Consider the following 27,457-nt stretch of genomic DNA (forward strand, 5'->3'; position numbering starts at 1 on the left):
TATTCCATACAACAGATATATATTCACTAACACGTTAAAAATGCTGTGCACAGAACACAGGAGGTGCCATCGCTGAGCAGACAGTACAGTTTTTACCCCGGGGCATATGGCCAGGGCCGCTTTATACATTAGGCCGACTAGGCACAGTGCCCGCGGCCTGCGAACCTTTTAGGGCCTACAATATTTCACTTGAAAAAATAACTAAACAAAAAAAAATCACAAAATAAGAGAAAACAGCAAATTTTAATGTAAAATGCCTTTGAAGTATCGATACCTTTAAATATCGAAACAAAAGTATCGATGCCAAATATCACTTGTATCGAAAGAAACAAGCAAACGATGAAATTAGCATAAAAATTAGTAAAAATATCGGACACACAGGAATTTAGAAATAAAAGTGCCTAGGGCCTACGCAGGTCTTAAAACGGCCCTGCCTGTGGCCCGTGGCACCTTGGCATAGGGTCATTGTGCCGCCGCCTCTGCGGGACCCTGGATGAGACACACGGACATTAGTGATATTTTTACTAATAACTTTGGCAGTTTATTTCTTCAAAAACAATTTGCTGAGGAACACTTTAGCAAAACTCATCTCAAAATCTCAGTTTGTAACCCCGTGGCAGGATTGCTAATCTCTTGCGTTCCAGGAAACCATATTTTAGGTCGGGCCACAAATATATATTTTTAAGTAAAATAGGGTTGCCATATTTACGTTATTTACAATATGGGACGCCGAACTCCAGCGTGAAAGTGTGACGTCATAATGACTTCATGACTGACCTTCAACATTGCAATACAAAATATTATCTGCATCGTTTGTATTCAGCGGCTGTGCCCTTAGCTTCCCTTTCTGTATACGTTTGCACGGTTTAGAATAATCTGCGCTAAATGTACGCTTGCGTTTCGGCATAATTATTCATTAATTAGTCAACAGTGTTTCTGGCCAAAAACACAGCAATATATTGTGTTAACAGAGCTGAACTTTCGTCTATTCGTACTAATGAGAGGTGAATGATTTTGCAGACGCTTGGAACTGAATGCGATCTCTCGTGTGAGCGCTATATTCTTTGGTTTTTATTATCTCTGCTCTTGGCCGGGCGGGGGGGAGAGACACGCGCTGAACTAACAAGTAGCAGTGGTAGAAAGAGTAATGCCCATAGGGGCGGGTGTCACGGTATTGTGAGATGAACCACAAAGTGTGTTTTTGTAACACAGCTCTTACAAAAATGAAGCATATTTTGTTCAATAATTAATGTTCAATGACAATGAGTGGAAAGCAGTACGGACAAAGCAATGAGAAATCTAAAAACATTATTATTATCATCTTATATTTGTAACGCAACAACATATGCCATAGCGTGGTACAATGGGGGTACAGAGTTATGTATTTTACATAAACAGTTGTATACAGGTGAGGGCGGACACACACAAACAGATACAGAGGGAATACACGCAGAAAGAGAAAGAATTGTGGAACTTGTCGCTTCCTCCTAATAACATTTTACTCCCCGGAAATATTCAGCACATTTGGACTTTAAACATAGTGGGCAAGAAATAAAAATGTGTCTGACTTTTGACTTATATATTTACTGTGATCTCTCACCAGCTTTGTTTAACATCAACACTGTGGACATCTAAACGGAGTTTATTATTCCCAATCACAGATGTTAGGAACATTTTGCTGTGACTTTAGCATGTTTGATACAGTAAGTTTTCCATGGACTATGGAGATTTGTAATGCCATATAGCAGGACTAGCCAACTCCAGTCCTCAAAGGCCACCAACAGGACAGGTGTTAGTGATATCCTTGCTTCAGCACAGGTGGCTCAATCAGTGGTTCATTCATTGACTGTGTCAGTGATTGAGCAACCTGTGCTGAAGCAGGGATATCCTTAAAACCTGACCTGTTGGTGGCCTTTGAGGACTGGAGTTGGCCAGCCCTTCCATATAGGTTCCTCAAGCCCAGACAGAGGAGAAATGAGAAGCCACCTGTACTAATACTGAGTTACCAGGAACTGGCACGAACACCTGGAAACATTTAAGCTATAATGCTATATGCTTTTTCATTTCTGCTACTGCCTGACATTTCTTATTTACATAAGTCCAGGCAGCAGTTGTTACAGCTACGTGTATACTACAGCAAATGTGGAGTTGTGGTTTCTTTTTTTAAGGCAGTAAAGCTCATTTGCCAATAGAATTAATAAGAGATCGGGTGACAGGCTGAGCAGGAATCCAGAAAGAGGTTAAGAGACTAATGTTAGGATTCAGATAAATGCATTTATTTTCCTTTGATAGGTGCTATATTTTGGCCCCAGTGGTGAGAAGTAATTTCCCAAAAATATACATCTGTTCATAATGGTTACAATATATTGCAGAGTCAATGCTTATGCCATCAAAACTGAACCTGTCCACTTTTATAACATGTCAAACAAGGAAAGGCGTCTTATTCTCAACACTACTGCTTTACAGAATGCAAATCCGTTTCTCCGTAATTTGAAATGATATAACGGAGGTACCGTAGATGCGGCTCCCATTTTATCTTGGTGCCTATCAATGCCATTTTAATGAGTTTTAATATACTGAGCATTCTTTGATTTCTATAGCAGGTTTTAGCCCATCTCCCCAGCAGTGCGAGATCTTTGTAACACTTTCCTGTTTGTAATCATTTGTTGCCAATATTCCCAGGAGTTTGAGCTGCAAACTGTAACCATAATGTTACATTAGTAAAATAAGAATACATTGTAGCTGTTGAGTTAGGCCGTGATTATACCTAAAATCGCCCGGCGGCTGAAAAACAAAGCGCATAAATCCAATGTAACCAAACATACCTACCGCGTCACGTGAGCGGTTCAGCCAATGAGGGCGAACCGCTCACGGCCACGCCTCCCTGTCTCCTCCGGCTGCCTCCTGACTACAATTCTACTTGCCGCTTTGCCGGATCGCAGCTGTGACCTGTATAATCGTAGCCTTACACCCACTGAAGGATTGATTTAAACTGCAAAGCGGCCATTTAGTGAACCCTGGGAAGCAGAATCTGTGGTGATCTATCACGGGAGAACTAATTAATCAGCAGATGAGATAATTAGTTTTCAATAAAGGTTATCAAATGCTGCAGATATAAATTCTTTGATAAAGCCAATTTGCGGGGAGAAACGCGTTTGAGGACCTGTGTCTTGTATTATATGTTTTTTGGCTAATATGCCTAATAAATAGTTTTATTTTTATGTCTGCCTCCAGCCCTCTTCCAATTTTTGCAGTGCGCCATCTTTCCCCCTTCGACATTGATTTACTTCTTCCAGACGGAGGCGCGCCTAGACGGAAGCGGCGGAAGCCACTTACTGTGAGTAACGCGGCTGTTAATTTCATGCGCAGCTGATCTCTGCGTTCTGCAGCCAGTGGGGTCACAGCGCCTGCTCTACAACGCGGAACAGGAGGGAGAGTGTCCGGTCACTCAACGGAGGTCTCTCCGCTATACACGGAGAGAACTCAAGGGTTTACTGAACCAGCATTGCCCCTCCCCCCACAGTTATCAACACTATCCAGTTCATACTGATCTGCAGGCTCCCCATCACCCCACATCTACTTGGCTGACAAATGGTCTACTTTACAAACCACCTGATTACGCAGGGTTCCTTGGTTTCTTCATCATTACTGGACTTTATTGTTACATACATTTCATTGGCTTCATGCATTGACTATGTTCACAAACTTTTTTGTAGCACGACTGGGGACCAATGTCCCATTTTTTCACTGCAGATATTAAAACAAAAAATATATATATTTTTAAAGTGCCACTTGCATTGCCCCTTTAATTAGCAATCCAAGTGAAATGCTTTGCCCAACCCCTCCTTTTTTTCAGATGGTTGGGAAGCATGGACATGGAGTCTTCGGAGCTGAACCTCATTCTTTTCAGCATGCCACGGGAGATTTAAGACTCCATTTTGTTTGTCCAGCAGGGGATGGTAACAGGGCCACCTCCGTAGGCGTCTCAGGAAGCAGGGGGTCTCCAGAGCTGAAATGAATGTGGTTGTGCTCCAGAAGCTCCCTGCTTCCCACACCTTTAATGCTCCCCACTGTTATTACAGACATAGCAAAGTCCCTTTCATTGTGAGAAGCAAACAGTAGAACAGTATAGAGCAGGGAAGGCAAACTCCAGTCCTCAAGGGCCACCAACAGGTCAGGTTTTGAGGATATCGCTGCTTTAGCACAGGTGGCTCAATCAGTGGCTCAGTCAATGACTCAGTCAACGAGTGAGCCACTGATTGAGCCACATGGGCTGAAGCAGATATATCCTCTAAACCTGGCTTGTTGGTGGCCCTTGAGGACAAGAGTTGGCCTTCCCTGGCCTGATTGTGAACGCTAAGTATCATTTTGTTTTCAATAAAGTAACTGTGAAATTAATAGCACTGTGGATATTCTGAACACATGATACATAAAGCTTGGCCCCCTGCAGACGCACTTACCAGAACTCCCTCCTACTGTCTCTGTACGTTCTCCCTACCTACCAATTAGACTGTAAGCTCCTCGAGGCAGGGACTCCTCTTCCTTAATGTTACTTTTATGTCTAAAGCGCTTATTCCCATGACCTGTTATTTATATTATCTGTTATTTATTTGATTACCCCATGTATTACTACTGTGAAGCGCTATTTACATTAATGGCGCTATATAAATAAAGACATACAATACAATTCAACTGTACTGTAATTAAACTAAGTCTGTTCATATTTTGAAAGGAAATAATTTGTTCTGCGTGCAAGGCAGAGATATCTGTGGGAAACTTCTGCACGTACGTGGTACAGTATAGTCGTTTCCCAAATACACGTGCTGCGAGTTTTAGTTTATATAAAATATTAATAAATTCTAATGTCACTTCAGTAATTTCACATAAAAATGAAATAAACAGACTGTCCTATTTGCTCTGAATTTAATTCTGGGAGAAAACATGGCATCCATAAATACAGAGCATGACAACTTTAAATAAACCCCACAATAAATTTGGATTTGAATACCACATGACTGATATTTCCAACAGTTCAAAAGAGGGAGCGGTTTCTACTCACATCCACTGGCATGATATGCGTACATGTCAGCGGTGCCAAGAGACGTTGTAGGAACGTGGAAATGTGGATAAAAAGACTATCTAAACAAGCAGAACAACCACTAACACAGCAAAAAAACTGCCGTGTAATGGCAAAATGTTAATAAAATATGACATTGAGTTAGACAAACAGACTAAATAAAAAGGGACAGTACTTGTAAGACATGGGTGTCAAAGTAAGCCAAAAAGGAACAATATATGTAATAATAATAATAATAATAATAATATATTTTAGCTAAAATGTAGGAGAGAAAGCATCAATCATAGCAAGTGTACAAAAGAGTTTGTTAAGACGCAGGTGGACAGCTGGGCAGTGCCTTATTAGCTTCTTTCTTTCAATCCAAAACCCCATGGTAAATCCAAAACGGATGTTGCCACGTCGAGATCTTCCGCTAAAATGAGACGTACAGGCCTTACAGAGGGCCTGTGACGTCACATTTTATTTTTTTGTAACTTAGATTTTATTGCATTTTTCCAAACAAGTGATACAGAATACAGTATACATTACATTCATTTTTAGTGTTAATCTCCGCTATAGACAGTACCGTATGTCAGCTCGTGAGACATATCCCGGTTTTTCGGGCCCTACTCGACCGGATTGTTTTGGGTGGACTAGCAATAAAGATAATAACATGTGACGTCACATTTTAAGGTCAGATGGTACAGCTCCAATCCGATTGGATGCTGTATCATGTGACAGGTTTTTTTAAGGATGTGATGTCATCTCCAAGGGAGGTATGTTACATACTTAAAACCACATGGCTATATCACATGGTATTACAGCCAATGGGACTGAAAACAATCCCATTGGTTCCTGTGATATGTCTCTGAAGCTTCTCCCCAGCCTCATGCCAACTTTTTCTGGCGAGAGGAATTTGGGAGGAACTCGCCTTTTTAGAGCCGTGAGTAGCCTCGATAACCTAATCAAGGCTCCGAGAATTGCACGAGTTTCAAAACCTGCCGATAAGTGGCTTATAGCCGCTCACCCGGTAATGTGTTTTGGACAGCAGCAAAAAATGGTGATTCATGCCTTTAGCGCCCACTTATTGATGCTTTCTGAATAGCAGTAGGCATTTTGGTCGAAAAAGGCCTCGATAAGTTGGTTATCGAGGCTTATAGAATAGGCCCCTTAGGGTAGAAACTGTGCAATTCTTCCTTACAAACTATAATCTCTGGTTGGAAAGGGGAGCAGTGAAAAAACTTCCCCACTATTTCTCATTTAAAAAAAATTATTTTAAAAACATTTTTTTAATTTTTCAAAAAATAATGTTGCGAATATTTAAAAATGTACGGTTTTCCAATATTCCTATTATCTCTAAAAATGCATCTGTATATTTCTGCTGGGACTTTGTCAGTGAATAAGTCAATATCAGTGGTGCAGACCAGATCCAATTACTGTAAAAAAGATCCAATCTTATTTATGTCGGTGATTCCCAGGGGTATCTGTTTGTATTTGTTTGAAGATTTCTCCCATAGGAAGTAAGGGTTCTTGCTGAATACATGTGTGTTAAATTATTTCTAATGAAGAAGTGAAGGGGAAAAAAAAAAAGGATGATGAATATTTTGAGGGGACATTGAAACATTACATTTAAATCTTAAGAACCTTCAGGTCTGTCTTCCAGGCTGAGAAGAAGACGACGATTTGTTAGGACTGCAGCATCAATGCATTTTTCAGTCCGTCACTGCACAGAATGCTTAACTGCATCAGCTCAATATTAACCCATTTTGCTACCTGAGTGGCCACTCTGACTGTGAAGTGGTTAAATATCATTTGGGTGGATCTTATCCACATGCAATAATGCATACAACGTGGCGGTATTATGGGAAAGTGGATGGATTGCATTGCTTATGTATTTTTAAAATAATTATATTTCACAGAACAGCTATTAACAATTATTAAGCTGAAACACCGTTAATATAAGCCATTAATTCATGGTCCTATAGTTCCTTTACCCTTCTAACAGAAACTGTGTTCTTTAATTTTACTCAACTTTTCATATCTTTGTTACATTTGGTCACCAACTATTACGTCTGAAAACGCAGCATAATTATCCACAGTAAAAAGATAAAAAGAGAAACACATATCATTTTCTTGCTCTGATTATGAAGAGACCCTTCTTCACTGTTTTCAACTAGAAGGTCCCCATTCTTATTCCAGCTGGAACATATTACCTCAGTGACGCACAGCTGCGGGTTGAAATCCCTTTAGCCTAGATGTTCTCGTATGCTACTACGTAGTGGTGAAGTCTAATTGAATGTATGAAAGTGGAAGAGCACAGAGAATGATGCATTGGTCTTGTGGGCTGAGAACTTTCCAAAAGCAGAAAAATATAATACCATCTGAAGCTAAGCAGTTGCAGCAGCACATCCAGAGCGTGTCTCGGACACAGTGAGCTGCTGTTTGAATGCTAGCTGGTGGGCAAATGTTTGATTAGATGGACGCAATGTTAGCTCTTGTATTTACTGAACATTTAATAAAATACCACTGATCTGTAACCAATTATATGCATATACAGTAGTTGTGCCTACTACCAATCTCTGCCCATTACCACTGGCTAAACATCAAAATGCTAATGATGAGTCACATTATATAATACATCTAAAAAATACACGGGTAATAAAGAAACACCAAACAGAAGGTATAGAAGCAATGCATGCAATAGTGAAAATAAATATAATAACCATTTTGGAGCACACCATGGCATTTACACCCTGCTCCTATGTATCAAAGCATTTTGCTCCAATTGTGTCCTGTCTGCCCCAGCTTGCACCTTGGGGAGACTCAGTAGGAGGGGTTGGGGGAGGAGTTACACGATGCACAGATTATAATGAGATGTATCACATTCTGCGTCTCTGCCCCAGCTTGCACCTTGGGGAGAGTCAGTAGGAGGAGTTGGGGAAGAGTTACACGGTGCACAGATTATAATGAGATGTATCACATTCTGTGTGTCTGCCCCAGCTTGCACCTTGGGGAGAGTCAGTAGGAGGAGTTGGGGAAGAGTTACACGGTGCACAGATTATAATGAGATGTATCACATTCTGTGTGTCTGCCCCAGCTTGCACCTTGGGGAGAGTCAGTAGGAGGAGTTGGGGGGGAGTTACATGGTGCACAGATTATAATGAGATGTATCACATTCTGCGTCTCTGCCCCAGCTTGCACCTTGGGGAGAGTCAGTAGGAGGAGTTGGGGAAGAGTTACACGGTGCACAGGTTATAATGAGATGTATCACATTCTGCGTCTCTGCCCCAGCTTGCACCTTGGGGAGAGTCAGTACGAGGGATTGGGGGAGGAGTTACACGATGCACAGATTATAATGAGATGTACCACATTCTGCGTCTCTGCCCCAGCTTGCACCTTGGGGAGAGTCAGTACGAGGGATTGGGGGAGTTACGTGGTGCACAGATTATAATGAGATGTATCACATTCTGCGTCTCTGCCCCAGCTTGCACCTTGGTGAGAGTCAGTAGGAGGAGTTGGGGGAGTTACACGGTGCACAGATTATAATGAGATGTATCACATTCTGCGTCTCTGCCCCAGCTTGCACCTTGGGGAGAGTCAGTAGGAGGAGTTGGGGGAGTTACATGGTGCACAGATTATAATGAGATGTATCACTCTGCGTCTCTGCCCCATCTTGCACCTTGGGGAGAGTCAGTAGGAGGAGTTGGGGAAGAGTTACACGGTGCACAGATTATAATGAGATGTATCACATTCTGCGTCTCTGCCCCAGCTTGCACCTTGGGGAGAGTCAGTAGGAGGAGTTGGGGAAGAGTTACACGGTGCACAGATTATAATGAGATGTATCCTGTTCTGCATCTCTCTGCACCATTCTTTTGCCCCAAAACATCCCGTATCTGAAGTGGCATAAATCTAAAAGCCTGCAGCAGATGTAAGAAACTGTTCTTACAGTACATATACCAGAGCGTTGCTCCAAAGAACAGAGCAGTGAGTCTAAACACACGTTTCTCTACATTAATTAGAATGCCCATGTAAACTCGTGGTATAATTAATAAGCGTAGAAGGGTGGGTCACTGTGTTGGTCATTTTTTCCATGTAGTAACAAAGGAGGGAAAGAGAGTAGGGGGTAAGATACCGCTTATTGGACCAACAAGTATCTGATATGTTACAAGATTTCCAACCTCTCAGGCTGGGGGTAGGACCCAATGAAGAACCCTGAGAGGTTGGAAAGCTTGTAACATATCAGCTACTTGTTGGTCCAATAAGAGGTATCTTACCCCCTACTCTCCCTCCCTCCTGTGTTACTACATGATACTGTATATTTCATTTAAGGGTACCTTTATTCACAAACATTGATAGAAGGTTTGGTGAGTACAATGACAACCCTTTCACCATGCATTATAGATTAAATAACCCACAACACACATAAGTGTACTGCTAAAGCTTGTCAGAATACACTGTGCTTTTAGCACTGGGTAGAAGCACATTCATTTACACAAATCATTCTGGTGACAGACAAGCTAAAAGTGACATACTTTCTGTCATTAGCAATATGTGCTGGATTTAGGGTGTAAAAGGCTGTGAGAATTAAATAATTGGGTTGTATACAAGTACAAAGAAAAACCTGTAACAAGAATTAACATATTTGAGAAATCACGTATTTAAGCGGAATTTCTTATTTTTAGACTATAATATTACTGCGTGTTTGTTTCAGAGCCAGGGAAAAAAGAAATACAACTGGACATTTGGCTATTGCCAGCAGAATGGCAATTAATTTTAAACGAGCACTCGAGATGTTCTTATCTGCTAAACAAACATTCCATTGTTTAATTAAATAAGGCAGACCAAATGAGATGGAAGTGGATATTGCAATTTAACAGTAAATTACTAGTAATGACGAGTAACATATCCAAGACTCCCTTATTCTCTAAGGCCAGCTTGATGTATTATATTTACTGAACCACGCTGGATAGGGAAAACCCGAAGATACTGTATACAATGTATTTTATTTGTTTACCGGTACCACCTATACTTACTTGGAATGGAACTTCTGATCGTTTTATTATGGGATTCATAGAACATATTTGTGGGTGCATATCTCAGCATTGTTTTATCCCTTTGGGTGGAAAATGCACCATTTGATCACAGAGAGGCATTTGTTTTCTTCTTTCTATGTCCTAGAGCCCTTCAGGGCGGTTCATTGAACGAGGTTACCTTAAAGCAGGGGTTCTCCACTCCAGTTCTCCAGACCGGCCAAACAGGTCAGGTTTTCAGGATATCCCTACTTAAGCACAGGTGGCTGAATCAGTCCCAGCTTCAAGACAGGTGGCTAAATCTGTCCCAGCTTCAGCACAGGTGGCTCAGTCTTCAACTGAGCCACTGATTGAGCCACCAGTGCTGACACAGAGATATCACTAAAACCTGACCTGTTGTGGGGCCTTGGGGACTGGATCTGAGAACCCGTGCATTAAAGCATTGCTGGCTCCTTTAACATTGTACAGTACGTAACACGTTCCCAAAGCTCCAGATATTGTCACTGCCCGAACACGCACGTGCTATCACTGCCCGAACACGCGTGTGCTGTCACTGCCCGAACACGCACGTGCTATCACTGCCCGAACACGCGTGTGCTGTCACTGCCCGAACACGCACGTGCTATCACTGCCCGAACACGCGTGTGCTGTCACTGCCCGAACACGCACGTGCTATCACTGCCCGAACACGCGTGTGCTGTCACTGCCCGAACACGCACGTGCTATCACTGCCCGAACACGCGTGTGCTGTCACTGCCCGAACACGCACGTGCTATCACTGCCCGAACACGCGTGTGCTGTCACTGCCCGAACACGCACGTGCTATCACTGCCCGAACACGCGTGTGCTGTCACTGCCCGAACACGCACGTGCTATCACTGCCCGAACACGCACGTGCTATCACTGCACCAACACGCGTGTGCTGCCACTGCCCGAACACGCACGTGCTATCACTGCCCGAACACGCGTGTGCTGTCACTGCCCGAACACGCACGTGCTATCACTGCCCGAACACGCACGTGCTATCACTGCCCGAACATGCGTGTGCTACGCGATTGTCGCAGTGTTGATTCCTTTTTTTTTAATCACAAATGTTTTATTGAACTTTCCTCAATTGGGGTCCAGAATAAAGAGACAGGGAAATCATATTAATGTAACATAACTGAGCGCGGCAGCACAGTACTGAGCGCGGCAGCACAGTACTGAGCGCGGCAGCACAGTACTGAGCGCGGCAGCACAGTACTGAGCGCGGCAGCACAGTACTGAGCGCGGCAGCACAGTACTGAGCGCGGCAGCACAGTACTGAGCGCGGCAGCAGAGTACTGAGCGCGGCAGCACAGTACTGAGCGCGGCAGCACAGTACTGAGTGCGGCAGCAGAATACTGAGCGCGGCAGCACAGTACTGAGCGCGGCAGCACAGTACTGAGCGCGGCAGCACAGTACTGAGCGCGGCAGCACAGTACTGAGCGCGGCAGCACAGTACTGAGCGCGGCAGCACAGTACTGAGCGCGGCAGCAGAGTACTGAGCGCGGCAGCAGAGTACTGAGCGCGGCAGCAGAATACTGAGCGCGGCAGCACAGTACTGAGCGCGGCAGCAGAGTACTGAGCGCGGCAGCAGAGTACTGAGCGCGGCAGCACAGTACTGAGCGCGGCAGCACAGTACTGAGCGCGGCAGCACAGTACTGAGCGCGGCAGCAGAGTACTGAGCGCGGCAGCAGAATACTGAGCGCGGCAGCACAGTACTGAGCGCGGCAGCACAGTACTGAGCGCGGCAGCAGAGTACTGAGCGCGGCAGCACAGTACTGAGCGCGGCAGCACAGTACTGAGCGCGGCAGCAGAGTACTGAGCGCGGCAGCACAGTACTGAGCGTGGCAGCAGAGTACTGAGCGCGGCAGCAGAGTACTGAGCGCGGCAGCAGAGTACTGAGCGCGGCAGCACAGTACTGAGCGCGGCAGCAGAGTACTGAGCGCGGCAGCACAGTACTGAGCGCGGCAGCACAGTACTGAGCGCGGCTGTCACTGCCCGAACACGCACGTGCTATCACTGCCCAAACACGCGTGTGCTACGCGATTGTCGCAGTGTTGATTCCTTTTTTTTTAATCACAAATGTTTTATTGAACTTTCCTCAATTGGGGTCCAGAATAAAGAGACAGGGAAATCATATTAATGTAACATAACATATTTGAATAAAATAACGCACAAAAATACACAAACATTGGGAGGGGATTAGATATGCCGCCCGCCTCTCCCCAGCACGCCCCTTTTGCGGCCAGGGGGAAGCCCCATCCTGGGGGAAGAGGTAGGAGGCGCCCCCATTCTGACAAGAACTCATTTTAATCCCAATCACCCAGTTTAACCCCTTGCACGTGCCACTGCCATTAGCAGTGTTCGACAAACCTATACATTTGCTCGCCCCGGGCGAGTGGATTTAACATCGTGGCGAGCTCCTATTGGCCCAAGCAGCACACGTTTGGTACTAGGTGGCGAGTAGATTTTTTTGTTTGGCGAGTAGATTTTTTGGTGATTTGTCGACCACTGGCCATTAGTACACTTTGGTCCTCGGAGGGTTGATCCTTTTTCTTTTTTAATTTAACTGTACTACAAACCCTACAGATTACCATTTTGGGTGAAAAGGCCATATCCTTTAATAAAACCTTTTACTAACAACAGTTAACATACAACCATAAGAAACCCATGTGCCCTCCATAAAACCAATCACCCGTCACAAAGACTAAACTCACAGGACTTTGAAAAAATGCAAAAAAAAAAGTATTCAAAAGATCAACGTTTCGGTTTGGCAAGAACCTTTCTCAAAACCAGACACATTCTCCTCTATAGAGAGAGAAAGGGGGAGCACAGGTTGAAGAATGTGGGGTATCTAGAGTATCTGAATAGATATTTATGGGTGTGTTTGAAAAATATATAATCAATCACTTACACGGCCTTGTGTAAATGCTCTCACAGCAAGGTTTACTTGTCTTGATGTTCCCTTGGTCGTTTGCCTTCTTCTTTTCAGGACTTGGTTTTCTTTCTGGATGTCTTCAGCAGTCCTCGGCTTACTTTGAGGATGTCTCCCTCGGAGTCAACAGATTAAAAACAGTGGTTTAGAGGGGAATACAGACAGTATTTAATAAAGTCCAAAAAAAAAAAAAAATATTTATATAAAGGCAGTAAATACTGCCGGTACTCACACGGGCTAGTGTGAGTACAATCCTACAATTGCCCCTGTTCTTAAGAACTTAATCAGGGAGCGCCCGGGCTTTTCTTTGTTTCACATTCTCCTCTATGCCTGAGATCAGCAGCATCTTCCAGGATATCTTTCCGCTAGTTCCTTCCCTATAGGAAATAAGGTGTGTACCTGTCTCTTATCACTGAAGTGGTGGAGAATGGATATTAGGCTACCATGGGGAAAACTGTAACCCATATCCGGAATTATAAATCAAATATTGAAATAGGAGAGAAGACTTTTGGTAGATGAGATCTGCTGCTTTATGGCATCTCAATATACAAATATACAGATTATTTAAATCTCAGCAAGTATATACTGTAATCGCTTAATGAAGTAGTAATATTTGGATACATAAAGTCAAACTATTTTATCTTTCATAAAATGATGACTCCTGTTATAAATCTGTCAAAATGCTGATTGTGTGCCTAACATAATGGCTGCCTTTTCGTTTCAAGCAATCCTTCAGTCAGTGTAACTCAGCAGCTACAATGTATCCTGATGTTGCTAGAGTAACATTACCCATTGTTACAGTTTACAGCTCAAACTGCTGGGAATATTGTCAACAAATTATAACAAACACGAAAATGTTACAAAGATCTTGCACTGCTGGGCAGGTCTGCTAAAACCTGCTATAGAAATCAAAGGATGCTTTAAAAGTAAGTAAGAATGGCATTAAGAGTTGAATAATAATAATTATTTTTAAAAAAAGTCACTAATCTAATAGTACAGAACTGATTTATTTAAAATTAAACATATAAGATTTCACGTGTTTTTTTTATGGCTTTCACTGTTTTGGTTTTGGTTCTAACAAATGCCATATTTGGTTTTGCCAAAACTCATCGATTTTGGTTTTGGACATATGAACAATTTTCCAAATTTGGTCAAACATTTTTGAATTTCACACTTTTTTTTTGTTGCTCTTCATTTACTAACTCAAAAGTTTGCCCAGTTTATTAAAAAAGATAATTGAATCTGTGCAGGAGGCTTTCTGGGGTAATTGTTAGAATGTTTGGTCTGAAGATCGACTCGAATTCCGAACCAACTCTAAAGCTTGCGAAGTTCAGATTTTGAAACTCACAAACTCATTGTTAGTAAGCATTATGAAAGTGATAAAAAATAAAGTTAGTCATTATCATTACATTAGCAAGCTGTGGTGTTATATACAACAACCTAGAACAGGTTGTAGGTACCACACTATGGCCTAAAACGACAAAGCTCTTTTAAATCAGGGCCCATAACATCAGTTTTTACCTGAATCAGTCATTTCACCTGAGGTTAACACATATCCAAAAGGCTAATTATATCCCAAAACACCAGATGTTACATCTCATTAGCAAAGCTTTAACTTCACATTATTGAACCATAACATTATATTTCACATAATAACAAGACCCTGAAATATGGCTTTTGCTAGATGTGAGAGAGCGACAGAGAAAGTCCTACAGTATTTTAGTGTCATTGAACTTACACCTCACCAAACACTCCGTTATACAACACCTGGATCGATATCGGTGAGGTCACCTGAGATATCTGAAGCGTGCTCACAGATCTGTGACTCTCTTCCCCCCCTCTCTACCCTCCCCCCCTCTCTACCCTACCCCTCTCTCTACCCTCCCCCTCTCTCTACCCTCCCCCCTCCCTACCCTACCCTCCCCCCTCTCTTCCCCCCTCTCCCTCCTCTCTCCCCCCTCTCCCCCTCCCCTCCTCCTCCCCTGTCCCCCCCTCTCCCCCCTCCCTACCCTCACCCCCCCTCCCTACCCTCGCCCCCCCTCCCTACCCTCTCCCCCCCCGCACTGGCTTTAGTGGACATGTGCAGTTATAGGGAGCGCCTATTTACCGATCATTATTACTAACGGCTGTTATAGTTAACACAATGCTCTTGCCGGGAGAAAACATGACTTAATGTTACGTGACTAGGCATAACATGACGTTATTTAAAGCAGCAAAACATGAGAAATCTTATGTTTTAAAAAAAATCAGTTCTGTAGTATTAAATAATACACAATGTGTTTTCTTTATTTTTTATTCAACTCAATGCAAATTTTAATGAGTTTCAAAGCATCTGATGATTTCTGTAGCAGGATTTAGCCACCTCCCAAGCAGCGAAAGATCTTTGCAACACTTTCCTGTTTGTGATAATTTGTTGCCAATGTTCCCAGCAGTTTGAGCTTCAAACTGTAACAATAGGCAACATTACCTTAGTAATATAAGGATACATTGTAGCTGCTGTGTTAGGCACACATTCAGGATTTTGACACATTTATAACAGGTGCACCAAACGATTGCCAGCTCAGGTAAGAATGTAGCATTATACATTGTCACACGCTTTACATATAAAAATAAGGAAACAATAACTGTAAAAGAAGGGATGAATGTAATATTGCTGCTTTAACAGAGTTTGTCGACCTGGCCGTATATGAGGCCTATGAATGATTTCTAACAAGTCGATTTTCTTTTTTGTATATTTAATTTTATCATTCCATTTAAACCAAGTGAAATTCGGTGTGATGTGTGGCTCACTCCTCCAACAGGGAAGGGTTACATGTAATCAGGTAATATTATGTATTTCCACCGCATTAGGAAAAGGTTTGCCAAATGATGGTATTACCAAATGTTTCAATAATCTGGTATCCAATTGAAGTTATCACTGAACATAAATTGGAGTACTGCAATTAAGATTAAGACGTCTGCCCCATAATTGGGGGGCAACTCATCGCTATGACCACAGCGGACCCTTCCTCAACTCCACAGCATGCCAGTTAGAAATGGGTAATACTGGCAGGGCTGGATTAACCATTAAGCAAAATAAGCATGTGTTTAGGGCATCAAGGGAAGGGGGCACCACAGAAACGTTCCATTGCCGGATTTACCATGGGCCATATGGTGCAAAACTGCAAATGGTGCAGATGGACCAGGTTCCACAAAAAGGGGCTCCCACAATAAATGAAAAAATTACATACAAATATATAAAATAATAAAAATAATAATAAAATAGTAATAATAGAGGTTAATGATTCACATTATTCTTGGGAATACAACAAAATTAGAATCTGGTAACTGGTAACCTGCCACACGGTCCCCCGAGGCTCACGTGATCGTTCTTGTCTTGGTCATGTCGGCTGTCCCGTTCAGTCGCCCACTGAGAGTGAGTGCTGCCGCGCTCAGTACTGTGCTGCCGCGCTCAGTACTGTGCTGCCGCGCTCCGTACTGTGCTGCCGCGCTCAGTACTGTGCTGCCGCGCTCAGTACTCTGCTGCCGCGCTCAGTACTCTGCTGCCGCGCTCAGTACTGTGCTGCCGCGCTCAGTACTGTGCTGCCGCGCTCAGTACTGTGCTGCCGCGCTCAGTACTGTGCTGCCGCGCTCAGTACTGTGCTGCCGCGCTCAGTACTGTGCTGCCGCGCTCAGTACTGTGCTGCCGCGCTCAGTACTGTGCTGCCGCGCTCAGTACTGTGCTGCCGCGCTCAGTACTGTGCTGCCAGCGCAGTTTCTCTATACCTCTTTTTCAGCCTCAACCAGCCGCTGGAAAATTCTTAAAGGTTGTATTGGAAATGAAAGTGTCTTAAAATCCCTCTCTGATACCAGATGGGAGGCACATGCTACGGCAACAGCAGCAATTTTGAAATCTTTCCTTAAAATTGTAGAAGCATTAGAATGTATAGCTGAAGACCAGTCACAAAAGGGAGACACGAGATGAGAAGCAAATAATATTGCAAATACGATGCAAGAGCTAGAATTTGTTTTTATGTTGAATTTTTGGGATGAGATTTTGCAAAAATGTTCATAGAGTAAGCCAAGTTCTACAGAATGAGGATGTGAACTTAAAAACATGTGCAGATCTGTATGGCTCATTAGCTGACCAACGGTGCACTTCACAAGATGAATTTGAAAGATATGAAGCAGCTACAAAGGAAATGCTACCAGATGTTGATTACAAGGCAGCTCAAACTGGGAAATGTATCAGAAAGAAGGTACGGAGATGCACCAGAAGTATGTCTGAATGCCAGAGATACATTTCGTATCACCACCTTTTACACAATTGTTGGCAAACTTGAAACTGAGATGAGAAGAAGAGGAGAGATATACAAAGAAATAACAGAGAGATTTTCTTTTCTAAGTGACTTGTCACATAATGTCACTTCATCATCTACTGAAATTGAAAGGTATTCTCAGTGTTGTCAAAAGCTGATTGATGCTTAGTTACCCAGAGGACTTGAACACTAATTTCTCAGCTGAGCTTCAGCAGTTTCACTCATATGTGCGTCATACAGTAAGTTCAGTGCAACAAAAAATATAAAAACAAGATTCAGTCATGCTGAACTTTATAAAATAATTGTCGAAGACAATATTGAGTGCGCCTTTCCAAATGTAGTCATTTGCTTTCGTATATTTTTAACATTAATGGTCACAAATTGCTCAGCTGAGCGTTCATTTTCTCAGTTGAAATATATTAAAAATCCCAACAGAACAACTATGCAACAAGGCCGGCTGGATGCCTTATCTCTACTATGTATAGAAGCAGATGTGTTACGTAAGATTCGTTTTGAGGTTCTGATCAAAGACTTTGCAATTAGAAAAAGTAAGAGAAAACTTTTCAAATATAAATAAAGTGGAAGTATACAAAAATAAACATTATTTTCCATCTTACTGTAAGTTTGTTTCATTTTGAAAAATAAAATTTTATTTTATGGTTTATTATTGTCTATATTTTGAATTAGATATATATGGGGGCACCAGAATCTTTTAAGTGCTTAGGGCCTCTAAAGGTCTTAATCCGGCCTTGAATACTGGGGTTTAAGAAGAGTAGATGAGGAGAAATAAGAGATAGTATGGAGCTTCCCCCTCTTTTCCTCCTTACTAGGAGATTCCAGATAAATGATGAGGGGGAGTCGGCAGTGGTGGGATCTGCAGCAATAACACCATTAGTGAAGCCATAGGGCAGTTTAGGCAGAGTGGGCTATGGAACTGGAGCTGAGCAGAATCATGGAGGAGGTCACGGAAAATTACGAGGAGTGGTTGAAAAATCACTGGCAGGCAAATGCTGGTCAGGTTCTAGGAGGTGGTGGTCAACAAGGGAGTTCTGGCACTCAAGGGGTACTGAGGGGTCCTCTTGTTGTAAGTGGTAGGGTTGGGTGGTCAGGTCTTTCCTGATCTTGGATCCTTGGTCATTCCAGTTCTAGGGGTCCCAAAGTGGGTGTTAGGTGGACTGCATCCTGGTACCAGGGCTTATTTTTATTCACTTCCCCCTATCCTAAATTGCATTCTCCCATGAGGCCCCAACTATATCTGTTAGGGCCTAAGTTTTCTCCTCAGTCTCCCCCTTCAACCCATTGGAGTCTGGCCTCATCCCTTTTGTGTCCTTGGGCTTAGGATCAGATTTGAGGGTGGAGAGTGTGTGCAGGCGAGTTTCTCCTCACTCTGATGTTTTACAGGGTCAAGAGGTAGGACATGTCTCAGAAGTGACTAGGGCTAAAGGTCCTCAGGAGATGGTGCACACCACAGCATCTAGAGGTTGCAGGGCACATGAAGGGTCTAAGAAAGTTTGTGAAGGTGCAAAGACAATAGAGAATGACCGGGAGTGTTAGCAGGCGAAGGGAGGTAGGAGAAGGCAGGTCTGAAACTGCAGGTCCAGTCCTGGTGCAGTTTTAGCATCGATGGGTTACGATGCTGTACAAGAATGTTATTGCTATGTCAGTGCTGTGTGAAAAGGAGAGCAGAACTGATAGAAGGAAGTGGAGCTCCATACCAGGCCAAGGCAACAGGACACCAGCAGAAAAATGTCAGCTAGTTAGTCTGGTATCAGACGTAGGGTTAAAAGAAGTTATTTAAAACCCTGCAGATCCTGATCCAGCCATGCAATCTAAGCATGAGGAAGCCAGCATAGCCTATGAGGGTTGGCAGTGAGTGAGCGATCCACGAGTTGCCAGGGTTGTGATGTCTCCAGGGCAGAAGTCCGCTGCCACTACCACGGCGTTCTATCCGCAGAACCGACGGACAGCAGGGAATGCTGGGCAGTCAACCACTTAAAAAAAAACAACTTTACCCCAATGAAAATCTTTCTCAGACTAGGAGGCCAACTGTAAGACTGGGTATAATTCTATATGGACTGTTGAATTACAAGGCGTGTGCCCGGATACTTTGTTATCTCTGCAGAGCACACAGATAAGCCTCGGTATTCTGTGTGGGACTTGCATTTTCATTTTATTTTTTTATCTGTATTTCCTTTCTTTTATGTATTGTGTGATACACAAAAATTGGAAGCTTATCTATTAACATATTTTTTTTTTTTTTCGGCAAAACCTTGGTGCAATTCTGGGTGGAAATCTGTATATGTGAAGATGGGCAAAATGTCTTCATTCGTTTGCGCAACCGGTAAATATTGGACTTTTATCATTTGAGAAAGTTTTGTGAAGTCATCAACATTCGGAAATATTCACCAGGAAGTTGATCCATCGAGAAATCTGATTACCATTATTGGAGTCAGGAAGGAACTTATATTTCCTCTTATCAGACATCATTGGATAATGTTTTACTGGTGTTTTTGTTTGCTTTCCTCTGGATCAATATACTGTAAATACAAATACTGTATACGATAAGTATCTGTGGTCTAAATTAGCATAGGTTGAACTCGATGGACATATGTCCTTTTTCAACCTCATCTACTATGTAACTAAGTAACCATGTAGTCAAGAATCTATATTTTTATGTAAGAGAGAATTAGAGAAAGATCATTTTCAATCCTTAAGACATTTTCGGAATGTCGACGACTTAGTTAAACTTATTGCTGAATAATACGAACTGAACAGCAGTGTAAGCCTCAGAGAAGATGTTTACAAACTTTGCAAAAACCTTCAAGAACCAAACCTTGGAGACATCACAAACCTCTAGCATCGAGTATCACATAAAATGTAAAACAATGACAACTGGTTTAAAATATTAGTTTAGTGGAAAAGCCCTTTACTTGAACATGCAGAAAACATGCACTGAATACAGCGAACAACTGGGAACAGGAGCCCCGTCACTGTAACAAGATTTGTCATCTGCCTTACATCAGTATGATTAATTAAGCAGGAACACAAGCAGACAAAGCCGGAACTGAGCATGTATATCTGAGGGCTGTGTTCTACCTTACAGCGCAGGATCGTTTTGTAAATTATCTTCAGCTTTCTTTTTCAAAGTAAGACCAGTAAGGCAAATATTCCTGACTATTCTCATACCTACGTACCACTAAACTTGATCATTTTGAGTTCAGGTGTGATGTTAAAAAATATATACACTGGTCAAGCCACGCGGGGTTACAGGGGTTACAACATTTAACTAGCCATATTCACATTGCGTCTATTAACATTCCGCGCGGTTAAAACAGCCAATCAGCACGGACTGTACTTTGTTTTGGTTTGATCAAAATCATATTGAGGTCTAAAATAAGTACAAAAAATTCACATAACAACCAAAGTGAAACAAGTGATGGAGGTACTTACCCCATAGTCCCAAAATACAACATGACATTTTTTTAAATGTTTCCTTTTTTATATTACATATAAAGGGAGTATGCAAACTGCAATACATATTAACTGTATACACATGTGCGCTCCATATTTTGACAAATTAATATTGCTCAATATATGTTTTAATAACATTCTTAGCTATAGAAGTATGAAAGAATCCTAAAAATGCATTATTATCCAAAGAGAGACCGTTCCCATGATGTCCATTACTACTCCATGATCCACCTTATTCATATTTTTTTAATTTAAATTAAGCTCATAAGATGGGGGGTTTAAATAGGCAGCTATATGTGCCACGTGCCCGAGAATCCGGCCACGGCCACTTAATGAGACAATCAGATGTCATGTGGCTCAGATAGTTCATCTGAATGTATTTGTGTGTAACTAATAATTCGGATATAAGTTTTCAAATGTTTTCAGCAATATACATCAGGAGTTAGTTAGTACTGTAGAAAGGCAGAACTTACTGTAGAATAGTTAATTAGGCATATTAATTAATTACTGTAAGTGTATGACCAGCCCGAGCTGAAATATGCTGTGTGGTTTGTAATGACGCATTTATTGAGGCGATCTCACCAACCTCGAGACGACAAGAAAAAATCTGCAAGTTATTTAAACGTTTTCAGTTAACGGAGATACGAGAATTCCAGCGAGTTTGTAGCGCCAGTATGAAACAAAAGGGGTGGGGGATAGTCGCCCAGCGAAGGGTGGTTAGGCCCCTGGGTGGGGGTATGGATGTGGGTGGGGGGGATTGTCACCCTGGGTAGGGTGGTTAGGCCCCTGGGTGGGGTATGGATGTGGGTGGGGGGCATTGTCTCCCTGGGTAGGGTGGTTAGGCCCCTGGGTGGGGTATGGATGTGGGTGGGAGGGATAGTCGCCCTGGTAGGGTGGTTAGGCCCCTGGGTGGGGGTATGGATGTGGGTGGGGGGGATAGTTGACCTGGGTAGGGTGGTTAGGCCCCTGGGTGGGGGTATGGATGTGGGTGGGGGGGATTGTCTCCCTGGGTAGGGTGGTTAGGCCCTTGGGTGGGGGTATGGATGTGGGTGGGGGATAGTCGCCCTGGGTAGGGTGGTTTGGCCCCTGGGCGGGGGTATGGATGTGGGTGGGGGGGATAGTCGCCCTGGGTAGGGTGGTTAGGCCCCTGGGTGGGAGTATGGATGTGGGTGGGGGGCATTGTCTCCCTGGGTAGGTGGTTAGGCCCCTGGGTGGGGGTATGGATGTGGGTGGGGGGGATAGTCGCCCTGGGTAGGGTGGTTAGGCCCCTGGGTGGGGGTATGGATGTGGGTGGGGGGATTGTCTCCCTGGGTAGGGTGGTTAGGCCCCTGGGTGGGGGGTGGTAGGGTTAACCCCTTTTTTTCCCAAAGCGGTTAGTAAAGCATAGCAACGCTTTACTAACATTGAGTAACCAAGGGGGTAGGTAGTGTTGTTTAATGTTAATTGTAACTCCTTTGTAGCCCTTAGTTGTCAACTAGTCAAAACATGAATAACTGACCACTTGGGCTACTAACTGTTAATATGTACTATAATGTGTGTTATCTGTATTTTTATCAGCTATTCCATGCTGGTTTAGGATATCTTGCCCATGTATATAATGGCCATTATTTTCAATATATTGGCCATTGTATACATAGGTAAGAAAGGGCTGACGCCAGACTGGAGTAGGTGATAACAAATACGGTATTTATTGGCGTTACCATGACCGATCTCTATCAGGACTTGTTGTAAAACCTGCAGTATTCAGTCAGGTTGATACCGGTTCCAATATTTTTTTCGGTTGCAGTACAATGTTGATGTTCTGTATTGCACCAGAAAAATAGCTTCTTTTTTGTGATAACACATATTTGCTATAACAAAGTTGATGTATCGAAGTCCTTTGTCCTGGATGGTAATACTGTATTAAAAATTCTACCTATATATTTTTTTAACTATTGATTTTTTTTTACAGGATTCGAACGGGGAGGGGGTCTTCTAGAGATGAACCTCGCTATTTTTTGCTCTGGATCCCTAGTTACCAAGAGATTTACTGGTTTACTTGCTGCTGTTTCTTCCCCTTTAAGGAAAACAAAGTGGCCGCAAATCTCACAGGTCTGTGGGCCAATAGGAAGCCAGAAATAAATTGGTGGGACAATGTTGTAGCTTCTGTTGTGGCAGGTAAAACGGTAAGTAACTATGGATTGCTACTGTGAAATATACACACAAAACCAAATCATTTGAAAAACTCAAAGCTTCCATCATAGGGAGAGGGAGTGGCTCAGTGAGTAAAGACACTGACTGGCACTGAGTGTGAAGCAGGGGAGCCTGGGAGAAGCAGCGGCTCAGTGAGTAAAGACACTGACTGGCACCGAGTGTGAAGCAGGGGAACCTGGGAGAGGAGCGGGCCTCAGTGAGTAAAGACACTGACTGGCACTGAGTGTGAAGCAGGAACCTGGGAGAAGGAGCGGCTCAGTGAGTAAAGACACTGACTGGCACCGATTGTGAAGCAGGGGAGCCTGGGAGAAGGAGCGGCTCAGTGAGTAAAGACACTGACTGGCACTGAGTGTGAAGCAGGGAACCTGGGAGAAGGAGCGGCTCAGTGAGTAAAGACACTGACTGGCACTGAGAGTTTGAAGCAGGGGAGCCTGGTTCAATTCCTGGTGTCGGCTCCTTGTGACCTTGGGCAAGTCACTTTATCTCCCGGTGCCTCAGCACCAAAATTATAGATTGTAAACTCCACGGGGCAGGGACCTGTGCCTGCAAAATGTCTCTGTAAAGCGCTACGTATAACTAGCAGCGCTATACAAAAACATGCTATTATTATTATTATCACAAACCATCCTTGTTCCTCCAATTGTGACTAGTATAAACCAATCAATATTTAAAGAAATAAAATAAATAAGCAGTTAAAACAATGTGCCTCATGAGATTACGACAATTATTTGACCCTTCATATTGTGCCATGATAATATGATGTCGGCAATGAATGCTGGAACAAATACAAGCGCATTTACTGTATAAAGCAAACCCAAGAGATAAGACAGCTGTTTTATTCATTGCATCATTCGAGCGTTAACAGATGAGCTGTTAAATGCAAAAAGGGAACTCAAACTGAAGGACGATACCTTCTAAGAAGCCCGTTGACCAGTTTTTTAGAATCTTATACTATATTAGTGAAAGCACTGTATGTTTGCCTGCCTGCATGCATGCATGCCTGCTGGATGTCCGGTGTCCCTAGGGGAAATCTGATTGGTCCCTTGGCCCGCCCCCGCACACCTCTCATTGGCCTGAGGCGGAGTGACGGGCCAAAGGACACACAGGGACACACACACACAGGGACACACACACACAGGGACACACACACACAGGGACACACACACACAGGACACACACACACACACAATGACAGACACACACACCACACACACTGTTACCTACATTAGCGGGGCTCACAGTTAGCAGCACCCGCGCGCACCTCCTCCTCTCCCGTGGTCTCCCGCGTTTTCACCCCGACCCCCCCCTCCCCCGGCGCAGCTACATTCAGCGGGGGACACACAACATATTATTATCCCTTCAGCGCCCCCCCCCCCCCTCCCCCGGCGCTGCTACAGTCAGCGGGACACACACACTATTATTACCCCTTCAGCGCCCCCCCCCCCACCCAATGTCAGCGGCCGTGCGAGACCCCCCCTCTATATCTCCCACCCTCTCTCCCCCCCACACATATACATGCCCCCCCCTCACCGGCGCTACAACTCACCCCCTCCCCGGCGGGGAACAGCCAGTGGCCAGGCAGGCTGCCTCGCGGCGCGAGTGCCCAAGATGGCGGCGCCGGGACACAGCGGGGGAGCGGCCACAACACGCTGCTCCCGCCTCAGATCCACGTGGGACCTGCCGGATGGGTGAGTGAGCGGCCTTCACCTCCCCTCCACCCCCCCTTCACCTCCCCTCCACCCCCCCTCCCCTCCAGTGTCAGTGTCTCCCCGATACCCCCCCCCCCCCGGCGCCGCTACAGTCAGCGGGGGATCGAGCGAGCGCCCGGGACACAGCGGGAGAGCGGCCACAACACGCTGCCTCCCGCCTCAGATCCACGTGGGACCTGCCGGACGGGTGAGTGAGCGGCCTTCACCACCCCTCACCCCCCATCACCTCCCCTCACCCCCCATCACCTCCCTCACCCCCTTTCACCTCCCCTCACTCCACTTCTCCCTTCCACCCCCCTTCACCTCCCCATTTACCTCCCCCCCTCCACCCCCCCTTCACCTCCTCCACCCCCCCCCTTCACCTCCACCTCCCCTCCACCCCCCCTCCCTTCCACCCCCCCTCCCTTCCACCCCCCCTTCACCTCCCTTCCACTCCCCACCTTCACTTCCCCTCCACCCCCCTCCACCTCCCTCCACCCCCCCCCCCCTTCACCCCTTCACCTTCCCCTCCACCCCCCCCTTCCCACCGCCCACCCCCCTTCCCACCGCCTCCCCCCCCTTCCACCTCCTCCCCCCCCTTCCCCCCCCGCCTCCCCTCCCCCTTCCCACCGCCTCCCCCCCCTTTCCCACCGCCCCCCCCCTTCCCCACCGCCTCCCCCCCCTTCCCACCGCCTCCCCCCCTTCCACCCGCCTCCCCCCCCTTCCACCGCCTCCCTCCCTTCACACCGCCTCCCCCCCTTCACACCGCCTCCCCCCCTTCACACCGCCTCCACCGCCTCCCACCCCCCCCTTCCCACCGCCTCCCACCCCCCCTTCCACCGCCTCCCACCCCCCCTTCCCACCGCCTCCCCCCCCTTCCCACCGCGTCCCTCCCCCCCTTCCCACCGCCTCCACCCCCCCCCTTCCCACCGCCTCCCACCCCCTTCCCACCGCTCCCACCCCCCCTTCCCACCGCCTCCCACCCCCCCTTCCCACCGCCTCCCACCCCCCCTTCCACCGCCTCTCACCCCCCCTTCCACCGCCTCCCCCCCTTCCCACCGCCTCCCTCCCCCCCTTCCCACCGCCTCCCCCCCCTTCCCACCACCTCCCACCCCCCTTCCCACCGCCTCCCACCCCCCTTCCACCGCCTCCCACCCCCCGCCTTCCCACCGCCCCCCGCCCCACCGCCTCCCACCCCCCGCCTTCCACCGCCTCCCACCCCCGCCTTCCACCGCCTCCCACCCCCCGCCTTCCCTCCGCCTCCCCCTTCCCACCTCCTCCCCCTTCCACCACCTCACCCTCCCCCCCCCTTTCCACCACCTCCCCCCCTTCCCACCACCTCCCCCCTTCCACCACCTCCCCCCCTTCCCACCACCTCCCCCCTTCCCACCACCCCCCCTCCTCCCCTGTCCCACCACCTTCCCCCCCCTTGCCCACCACCTCCCCCCTCCTCCCCCTTCCCACCACCTTCCACCTCCTCCCCCTTCCCACCACCTCCCCCTTCCCACCACATCCCCCTTCTCTCCCTTCCACCACCTTCCCCCCCATCCCTCTCCTCCTTCCCACCACCTCCCCCCTTCCCACCACCTCCCCCTTCTCCCCCTTCCCACCACCTCCCCCCTTCTCCCCCTTTCCACACCTCCCCCCTCCTCCCCCTTCCCACCACTTCTCCCCTCCCCCCCCCCGCTCCCCTTCCCCCCCCCGCTCCCCTTCCCCCCCCCCGCTCCCCTTCACCCCCCCTCCGCTCCCCTTTCCACCCCCCCCCCTCCACCTCTTTTTACCCTTTCCCTCCACCCCCTCCCACACTTCAACCCCCTCCTCAAACCCTTCCCCCCCTCCTCTAACCCTTCCCCCCTCCAACCCTTCCCCCCCTTCCCTCCCCCCCCCTCCTCTAACCCTTCCCCCCCTCCTCTAACCCTTCCCCCCCTCCTCTAACCCTTCCCCCCCCCCTCCTCTAACCCTTCCCCCCTCCTCCACCCCTTGCCCCCCTCCTCCACCCCCCTCCTCCCCTTCCCGCCGCCCTTCGCCTTCATGCCCGCCTTACCGCCTCCCCACCCCCGCCTCTGCCTATCACCCGCCCTTACTCCGGCCGCCTCTGCCTTTCACCCACCGCCTCACAGCCGCTGCACGCACTCAACAGACACCCGCCACACTCGACACATACCTGCCGCCACACACACCTGCTGCCTCCCGCCCCTACCCCCCGACATCACTGACCCACCGCCTCACACCCTAGCAGGACCCCCACTCACAGACAGCACTCACAACCCACGGGCCAGCCGCCGCCTCACACCCTAGCAGGACCCCCACTCACAGACAGCACTCACAACCCACGCGCCACCCGCCGCCTCACACCCTTGCAGGACCCCCACTCACAGACAGCACTCACAACCCACGCGCCACCCGCCGCCTCACACCCTAGCAGGACCCCCACTCACAGACAGCACTCACAACCCACGCGCCACCCGCCGCCTCACACCCTAGCAGGACACACGACTCAGATTTTTACATCACTTATGGCACCAAAATATACATTGTACTGTGGTGTGGTTACAATAAACCATTTTTATACAACATTGTATTACATTTTCTTCCATCTTTCGTTTCAATATTATTATCCAACCTTTACAACAAACAGTCACCTATTGTTCCACGATTTATAAATAATACTACCTATTACGCATTTACATCCCGGGCAACGCCGGGTCTCTCAGCTAGTATTAAATATAATGGTCTGAAAATAAGAATAAAGTAAAACGGGA

The 27,457-nt window shown here is 46.1% G+C and overlaps 1 protein-coding gene across 11 annotated transcripts in view; it reads right to left on the reverse strand.

The window, feature by feature from the left end:
• The window catches only part of PDE3A (phosphodiesterase 3A), a 355,481-nt gene that overhangs the window by 193,434 nt on the left and 134,590 nt on the right, over nucleotides 1–27,457 (reverse strand). The window contains exon 1 of one of the 11 annotated variants that reach the window (XM_075602961.1): nucleotides 13,025–13,188. The exons of the other annotated variants lie outside the window; for them this stretch is intronic. The gene's annotated coding sequence lies outside the window, so the exon portion shown is untranslated. Of the gene's footprint in view, nucleotides 1–13,024; nucleotides 13,189–27,457 lie in introns of those variants that run through there. 11 annotated transcript variants of the gene reach the window in all.

This window comes from Ascaphus truei, chromosome 5 (assembly GCF_040206685.1).
Source record: "Ascaphus truei isolate aAscTru1 chromosome 5, aAscTru1.hap1, whole genome shotgun sequence".
In the NCBI taxonomy this organism is placed as follows: domain Eukaryota; kingdom Metazoa; phylum Chordata; class Amphibia; order Anura; family Ascaphidae; genus Ascaphus; species Ascaphus truei.